This window comes from Mycetomoellerius zeteki, unplaced genomic scaffold, assembly GCF_001594055.1.
Source record: "Mycetomoellerius zeteki isolate Tzet28-1 unplaced genomic scaffold, Tzet1.0 scaffold914, whole genome shotgun sequence".
Taxonomy (NCBI): Eukaryota; Metazoa; Arthropoda; class Insecta; order Hymenoptera; family Formicidae; genus Mycetomoellerius; species Mycetomoellerius zeteki.
The window spans coordinates 102897-112050 of NW_017257952.1; positions in this window are offsets into that span (position 1 = coordinate 102897).

Below are 9154 nucleotides of genomic sequence, written 5' to 3' on the forward strand. Positions count from 1 at the left end.
TAAAAATTGTAAACTATTAGGATACATATCTCATGTACTTCCATCCAGAGAAGTGTTTTAGGTATTCGTCTTCAAGAAATCTTTAGGATGAAAAGTCTTATAATGCTGCGTCTTTTAGGTATCCTATTCCGAGGAATGTATCTGGGCGTTCCAATATTCTATATTGGGTCCCGTGGGAAAAGTCGTGGCACGCCAATATCGGAAATCTAGCCGGGCGCTACCTAGTATTTTATCTAGGCGCTATACAGAATTATGCTGGGGTGCTAAGATGGGAAAACTAGCCGGAGGCTAGCTAGCGCCCGGTCGATGAGGCAGGATCATAATAACCATGTAGAAGTATAAGGGTATGGTCTTGCGCATGGCCACGCCCACTCAAAATATGTAGCAAGCATACGTCATCATTAAGCGCGAAATTCGAACGTATGCTTTTAAGCATGCCTTTCAATCCGAAAAATTTTCCGACTCATTTTTTGTCTTATGATGATCATTTCCGCATCCTTTAACCGCACAACGTATTTTTAATGTGAAATCACTCAACTTTGCACTACAGAATTTATTCGGCATGTGCTGCACATGTGTTGGCGACACGGCGACCATATTACATTGACACGAACCGTTCCGAATATAACCGAAGGCTGGCCGAATGTGACGTATGCTTGATACATGCGCAGTGGTCTATCACTGATTGAGCACATACCCTTATACTTCTACCATGATAATAATCATTTTTTAATATAACTAATGTTATTCAATAATATGAAGTAAAAAGTAAGAATAAAAAATTGACCAATCACAGTCGATATATCGACGACAGTATTCTTCTCACATTCGACTGTGATTGATTAATTTCTTACTCTTACTTCTTACTCCGTGAATTATGCGTTTAAAATTTATTTTAAATCTAACTAGATTACTCTGCCCCTTCCTAGATAGCGACTAGACAGATTTAATATCTTGGGGCAACACACTGCCTCGTGATCAAGGCCTAGACAGTTTTCTCAAATTTCAGCGGCACCACCTCGCGAACCAGGACCTAGACAATTTTCCAATATTGGGCCTACAGCGCATCGCGAACCAGGGCCAAGGAAGTTTTCCAATCTTGGAGCTGGTCATTATTGCCGTTACCGCCCAGTATAGCCCCAGGCTAGCCTTCTAATATAGCGCCTACATTAACTCGTGGAAAACTAGATGGGGCCCATATAGCGCCAGGTCGTAATTTCCACCCGGGTATTATTTATGCTTTAACATTATTAATATTTTTTATATTATTGTATAATATATTAATTTTTTATATTATAATATATTAAATATTATTACGTAATCTTTCATTATGGAAGAATATTATATATTCGTATTGGGAGAGATGGGAGAATTATGTGCGATAAAATTGAAGGAAACGATCACAAATTTCACGATATTTTATATTATTTTCAATTTATCAAGGCAACAGCAAAATCAAAATTGTTTTTTTTCCAGAATTGGAATATAAAATTTCCTTAAGAAGATGTAGACAGCTTTATTAGTTTCATTTTTATGTTACTTCTAAAAATTCTTTGTTTCTCGCGGTTGTATAGCACGCGACCAATATTTCTTGTTAGTTTTTCCTCAGTAATATCCGGCCACTCTTCTGCCGACGGAATCACTGAGTTTATGGTAAATTGGGTGAGGAATTCTTATCTTTTTTTCGACCCTCTTCCGCTTTCTCATTCTCACGGTCTTTGTTTTTTTCCCGCCCATTATTAACGCGCCGTTTTTTTTTAGATGCCTCCTCATTTATCGTTCATTCTAAACCTTTACGCGAAGATATCATAATCCAGTTTTATATTCTTAGACTATAAAGATAAACGTTGTTATTGATAATCAGATATCATCCAGATTATATTAGTTTCAATCTTCGCTGTTGTATCGGTAAACGAGGTTGTTCGCTATCGCCAGAAGGAGCGACAAGTAATCAATGAAACTTTAGATTGATCTTGTACAATTAGCGTCTTAGAATGTACGCCTCTGAAATTCGCGTTGACGTTGTTTTCATGGCTGTACACCGCAGAGCCGCTGCTCGTTGACAGCTTCTGGATTTTGGAGTAATTAATAACGAGAAGTCGTGCGCACGACTAGGGTGTAAACTTACTCCCTCACGGCTCTTCAATCCCTTTTCGTGACGGGTAGCAATGTAAATGAAACACGGAGGCGAAACGTTTTCTTATGACTTCGTGCACAATATTGATGTTGTTACAACAATCAATAAATTTAATGTTGGGTATAAAGGTATTGTTTAAACTGTCCGATATTTTCGAGAACTATATATTGTAAAATAAATCTGTTGTTTAAATTGATTTAACATAAATGTCTTTATGTTAAAAAAAACTTTTATACAATTTGAACGTTTTCATATTATATTTTTATATTTATATCTTTTGATATCTTTGTGAATAGAATAATTAAATGTTAATATGGCTCAAATAGAATAAATCAATAAATAAAACAAGGGCAAACGAGCCAACTACAATATAAGATCTTTAATAAACGTATATATATACAAAAATCAAACGTTTCGACACCGATCGGGTCATTTTCAATGTACAAAAATAAAACATCTTACATACATAATCAGAAAATCAGTCAAAATATAATGTCCAGTGAGAATTTTGTTATATTCTTAAAAACCAGTCCATATTTAAAAATATTGACGAGATCAAAATCGCAATTCTACCATCTCATATTGTCTCAATGATGTAAAGCGGACAACGGTAGGATCACTCAGTTAACAAAACTATGTTTAATAAAAGTTGTGTACAATAAAAATTAACTAAGCCATGATGCGCTTGAATATAACGTTTTAACTCTATCGACATCAAGCGACGTTATGAAGTCGAAACGTTTGATTTTTGTATATATATACGTTTATTAAAGATCTTATATTGTAGTTGGCTCGTTTACCCTTGTTTTATTTATTGGTTTGTGAATAGAATATCTATATCTTTAAATATATAAATGTTTTTTTGTTATTAAAAATATTAAATTTTTATTGAAACAATTGTTTCTGATTCAATGATTAATTCTATTGTTATTATCCTTATTGATCGCGTGAGTTATCTAAGAGATATCCTAATAATTTTAGTTATATAAATTGTTCCACAATTAAAAAAATTGCATTTATCATTATTATCTAAAAAATATATAGAATATTATTATCTTTTATTTAATTGTAAATCATCAAAGAGGATAATGAAAATTGAAATGATATAATATTGGGGTGTCAAAAACACTTCACGCGAATAATTACGTTGAAAAAACTACATTAGTAATGTAAAGTTAAGTCTAGTTGATAGAATACTTTCGATAATTGAAATGATTATTAAAAAATGGAATTTTGACTCTACGTTCGATCTATAACAGGAGTACGCGAGATTAGAAGATGGTGACATGATTAATATAATCCGCATCCCGAGGCGAACTCTAATTCGTTCAACAACCGATTGACTCTCGACACGCTTGTTATAATCCAGTCGCCGCTGTCGGCGACCCCTCGAGAAATCGCTGTGGAGAAACTTTCCCTTCTCTCAGTTCGACGATTCGAAATCGGAAAATCAATCGGGGCGACTCCCCGTTTGCCACACCGCGGAAATACGCGGCCGTGTTGCTATTATTCAATGGTGTCATACGTGCAACACCACTATAATGCCGCGGATAACACTGCGAAGTTGTATCGCGAGAGAGCTGTATGCATGCTCGAGCAGTAAGTCCGCGCGTAAGGGAGTAAGGGGTAATATCGCGGAACGAGAATACGGGTCCGCAAATCCCCCATGATCCCCTCCTCAATGCACAGCTCGGCATCTTAAGGTTATGATACCTACCCCCGAGCCCCCTGTGATCTCGGTTTAATATTTATAAACCGGATATTTCGTGGCGCATACCTACACGCGTATACGCGCGGAACGAATGGTGCACTTGCCACCAGAGATTGACTCAATTCCGCCCCACGTTTTTCTAACGACGTCGTTGAGACCCTGAGTGAGTGCCGACGCGATGAGATTTACAGGCACCGATATCGCCCTTCTTTTTGTCTTGCTTCTTACGCGCGGATATATTCGTAAGTTTATTGTTTATTAATTTTACTTTTGGAAATTGCGTTCCTTTACTTTGTTAAGCTGCCCCTAAACACTCAATATCCATTTGTACAGTTATATTTTATATAATATTATTGATTCCTCTTTTTAAACATTTTAAAACAAACAGTCTAGAAGCTCAATATAACCTCCGAACAATTAACATTGTGCAATATCAAATATTGTGCAATAATATTAATCCTTCGGGACTACTTTACATTTTTTATTCATTTTGATACATAATTGAACTGGCTATTGAGAATCGTTACGTTGTTCGAACCATTTAAATCGACGAAGAAGTCGCAATTACTTTCGACCATAATGAAATTATTGCCGTCCATTTGCGAATGGGTACGTGAGAGGTTCGAAGGCGGGGGAATTCAACGTCGCGCGACGCAGCCTTTATGATGGCTTCCAATCTCTAGGAAACGAATTCCCGATTTTGCTCTCGCGCGCGATTTCGTGCAGTGTCAACGACGCCGGTCGCACCCCTAAAAAGATTCGGGTCATTTGGTAAAGTGCTACTTTGTGTCACATAAAAAAAGCGTCGACGTCCCTCACTGGCGGGCAGTTACTTCCCAGTCAGCGTTTTCCAATGGCCAGGACCTTCGCCCTCCGCGGCGACGGAGAAGAAAAGCGGAGAAGAATGGTTCGGAATAGCGTACCTTCCCTGATTTCGAAACCCGTGACACCTTCGCGCTCTTCCCATCGAGGAAAGCGTAATTTGCAAACGTATCTTGCTTACAATCCGTTAAATAAATCGCTACCTAATTTAAAGTTTGTAGTTAGATGGAACGTTGATAGAAGGTCTATTTAAAAGGTTACAATAACGACGGAATACTTCTGATGCCCCTGTTCTGATGTTTTCGGCGAAGTCTCTCGGAATTCGTTTAGTATTATACTCGCAGAATGAATTACACGATACAGGGCAAGAATGGATCGCTGTCTCGACTACCGGCGTCACAAACTCCCACGGGAAACTTTTCCGGAGTTTCTCGCCGTGCAATCGTAACGACATACCGACTAGGATAGAAAAAGGGAGAGAGAGAGAGAGGGGGGGGGGAAGGGGAGACTAGGAAGGAGATGCAAAAAAAGCCGCATGGCAGCTTAATCGCTTCGGAAATGCATAGTGCGTTGTCGGAGCAATAAGTTATCCGTGTCAAGAGAAAAGATTGGGCATGGGGTGGATTTCCGCGGGGTTGGATCGAAAGTGAGAGAACGGCATAGGAGGAAGCACGACGTGGAGCGCTGTTAATTTATGGACTTATTTTTCCCGGCGTGCGGCCGCAATTAATCCTGCTCTGTAATTGCTCCCTAACGCAGCTCAACGCAGCTCGCGAAAGCCTCTTTCGAACTTAATCGAAATTGGTCGTAGTTGTCGTCGGGCAATCTTCCTTTGACAAAAGTTGACTTCTTTTATATCGGAAACGACAATGCTGAGTAATTGCCGAGATTCTTAAGAAGTCTGTAATCAAAAAATCTTTTTCTTTCACATTTAAAAATCTTATTAATTATATGTAATCTTAATGTATATCTTAACGATATTTTACATTCAGTAAAAAGTCTATTGCCCATCCTCGTGAGAAATGACTCATCAAACTGATGTCGAATTGACATCGAGATATGATGATTTTGTCAATTATTAGACGTCGATTCGACGATTAATTGACAATCATTTTTCTGCTAGTAAGTGCAAAGCTAAATAAAAGACTCATATATAAGAGATCGATCTCAAACGGAAGACTGCAACTGCATGTGAAATTTATCTGAAACTGATCTGTATACTCTTTCAACAATTTCGGCAAGCTAACAATGATAGTAATGTATCTTGCAACTATATTTCGCTTGCTTGAAAAGCGCAAGAGGTCTTTCCTTGAAGAGCTTCTTGCGTGTATACGTTAGCGCATACGCAATGCGTTGCAACTCTATAATTATACACGCACGGTTGCTAGACGATAAGGATATCCCCTGTAAGAAATCTATGGTAACGTATTGGACAGCATAGAGAATTTCCAGTCATCGCCGAGAAACGGACGGCCTCAGTGTCGAGATCGCTCGTATCAACGATACGTGCGAACCCGCTCGTATTAATGAAGTCTCTCGGGTCGAAAGCGAGTGTATCGAGTTGCAATCTCATCCGGCTGCGCATCGACTTCTTTTCCGACCGACCATCTGACGAGAAACAAAGCGGTCGTAAATCCTCCCTCGCCTTCTACCTCTGGAACTCCTCTTACTTCCGGAACGGTGGCGGGTGTTTTGGGCGGTTGCCCGCCACTCGCCGGGAATATATCCGAGATTCGCGTATCTTTCCGCCCCACTAATTTCAGGGTCGGAGAGAAATGACCGTGAAACAGCAAACGATACGGAGAAGCACAGAGATCGTTAAGTGTATTAGGAAACTGTTACTCCTGCGACAAACCACGTTTTGCGTTCCCTTGCGTTGCGTGCTATGTCTCCGATGGAACGGATAAAGACGGAAATGGAAACTTCGATAACAGAATGTAAATTTAACGATGTGTATGTGTGCGTGCGTGCGTGTGTGCGTGTGTGCGTGTGTGTAATATATTATATGAAAATTACAAAAGATAAATAGAAAAATAGAGTGCATTATAATTAAACGTATCTGATATATACAATATTTTGATGTAATATTTTATTCACTGTCTTCAATTTTATTTTGAAGTTAAAATAAAAAAGTGCAGTAATTATGTATAGATAACAATTAAGAATGTTTTTTTAAGAAGAAAGAACTAACAGATAAAAATTCAAAATAAATGAGTTATTGAATAAATTGAAAAATATACCTTCTGTATTTTTCTAAATTAAGAAATATTATTTGAATAAAAGAAAATGAAGAAATATTTTACTCATTAATACTGTAAAGATACACTGAAAAAAATTTGTTCATTTTTGGTCCATTGAATGATCGTTAATCAATGTCCGACTTAATGTAATTAATTCATTGATACAATAACTGGATTCATGTATACAACTATATATTCATTCTTGCAATGAATTTTAGTAATAGTTTTATAATCATTATGAGAATTCATTGGACCAATTTTTATTATTTTTTCATAATTCAATGAATATTTTATTGTATTTACGTACAGTTTTGGTTCAGTGTAGAACAATTTGGATGTTGAAATTGTTTCTACTTGTTTTATTCCTAAATGATAAAACTGCTGCAGACGCTAGTCCAATTTTATATAAGGTTGATATTCCTGTCGGAGCCTCACAAACTGCAAGAACTCTAGTTTTTCTGTGAGGTAATCTCCTCCTTCTTATAAATCATACTTCTATTCGGTTGGTTAACTCGAGTTGCTTGCCGTATCCGTTGTCGACCCTTCCTCCACACCCTGCTATGTTTATGTGCCATTTGCTGGGAAAGTGAAATAATCGTTGTCGTTGTACTTTCGTTGTCGGCACGCTTGCCATTTTCTTCCCCCTTGGCCATGGTTGAAGCAATCATCCTATTTTTTCGTAAGCCATTTTGTCCATTTTTTGATTTGTCTTAATAGTTTCCGTTCTTATCAAGTTGATCACATATAGAAGAAAATATCTATCGTCTTTCTGCGTCGTTTTCTTGTAGCCACTTATATCTTATCAACAAAATATTTGATTCTTTTATCAAATATTTTATTAAAAAATGATAAACACTTTATTATATTATTACATAATTATTTATAAAACTTTAATCTAATAATTCAGGTTATTAATAAATTAATTTTGTAATTATTGTTGCTAAATGACAAAGATTATTTAATAACATTGGAAGTTATTATTACAATAAATATGGTGTATTTTCATAATTGCGATATTTAGTATGCGACCTATACATACATGATGTGTGATTGTATCACCAAACTGAGAAAATTTCTAAATGATCATAATTAATTTGGAATTTTAAACGTAAAATTCTTCTCGTCGTTTCGTAAAATGATATTCAGTGATTCAACAATTATTCTGTTATATTTTGTGGTCCATTATGCATCGCGGAATTCTCGGTTGCACGCGCGCTCACCAAAGTGTGGGGCGCGTTATTAGCGAGTAATGCGGCAATAAATGATTTTAAACGAGTTAATATTCGCAATTTCGATATTAAACTCTGCGTGACGTATCGGAATTCGTTATAGGGCCGGAGAATGTACGCGGGTATCGACAAAACTTCCTCGCTGCTCTCGAAACGGCTGTGAGCGCGAGAGCCCTCGGACACGATATATTGTGGTCGGATCGACGTGTGCTCGTCGGATTTCCATGTTCAGGAATTCCGACGGAATTCGCAACCTGTCTCATTTGCGACGATTTCAGCCGATTATGCCACTTTTTTCGCAGTGCCGTTGCGGTTTTCTCTGTAAAAGCTTTACATTCTTCTCTCGAAATTTGGTCGTTTTTACACACCATCGCTTAATTTTAATACAATGAACAGCAAGCGAGAATAGAATTATACAAGTCTGTTCACATCGGAATATATTTTCGGGATTTTGACAGTGATATGTCGCTTCTTAAAAAAACTTGCTTTTAATTTGTTATTAAAAATAAATATGTCATCAAAAACACTTAAATTATAAGCAGTAAACTCGGACAATGTTATGCAATTACTATACGGAGAAATATTATAGTTTAGCACGATTGTGCTTCGACATACCTTGACAGTCTCTAATATGGGAATATCGAGATGATATATGCATGTGCCATAATTCAGAAATATCGAAGCGTTCAGAGGATCCTTTGGCAACCTCTTTCCGTTATTTCCACTTTAATGGCGCCGGATCGTGGATGTGTGTAAATTTCAGAGCGGCATTTAAGAACGCACATTCGCGGTTCCCACGCCGTCGGCGAGTAACTGTATGCACCTGCGATTCATGGTGTATTATTGCATATGTCTCGTGAGAATATCTTTCATGCATTTTTCGCGACGAAAGCAGTCATGTTATAAATCATCCCATTAATTCACTTTTATCAATGAGCAACGTTCTTAACCACGTTCCATTGAAATATTGAAATATTGCGGGCTTTAAAGATATTTCTTAGGAAATAATTTTTTA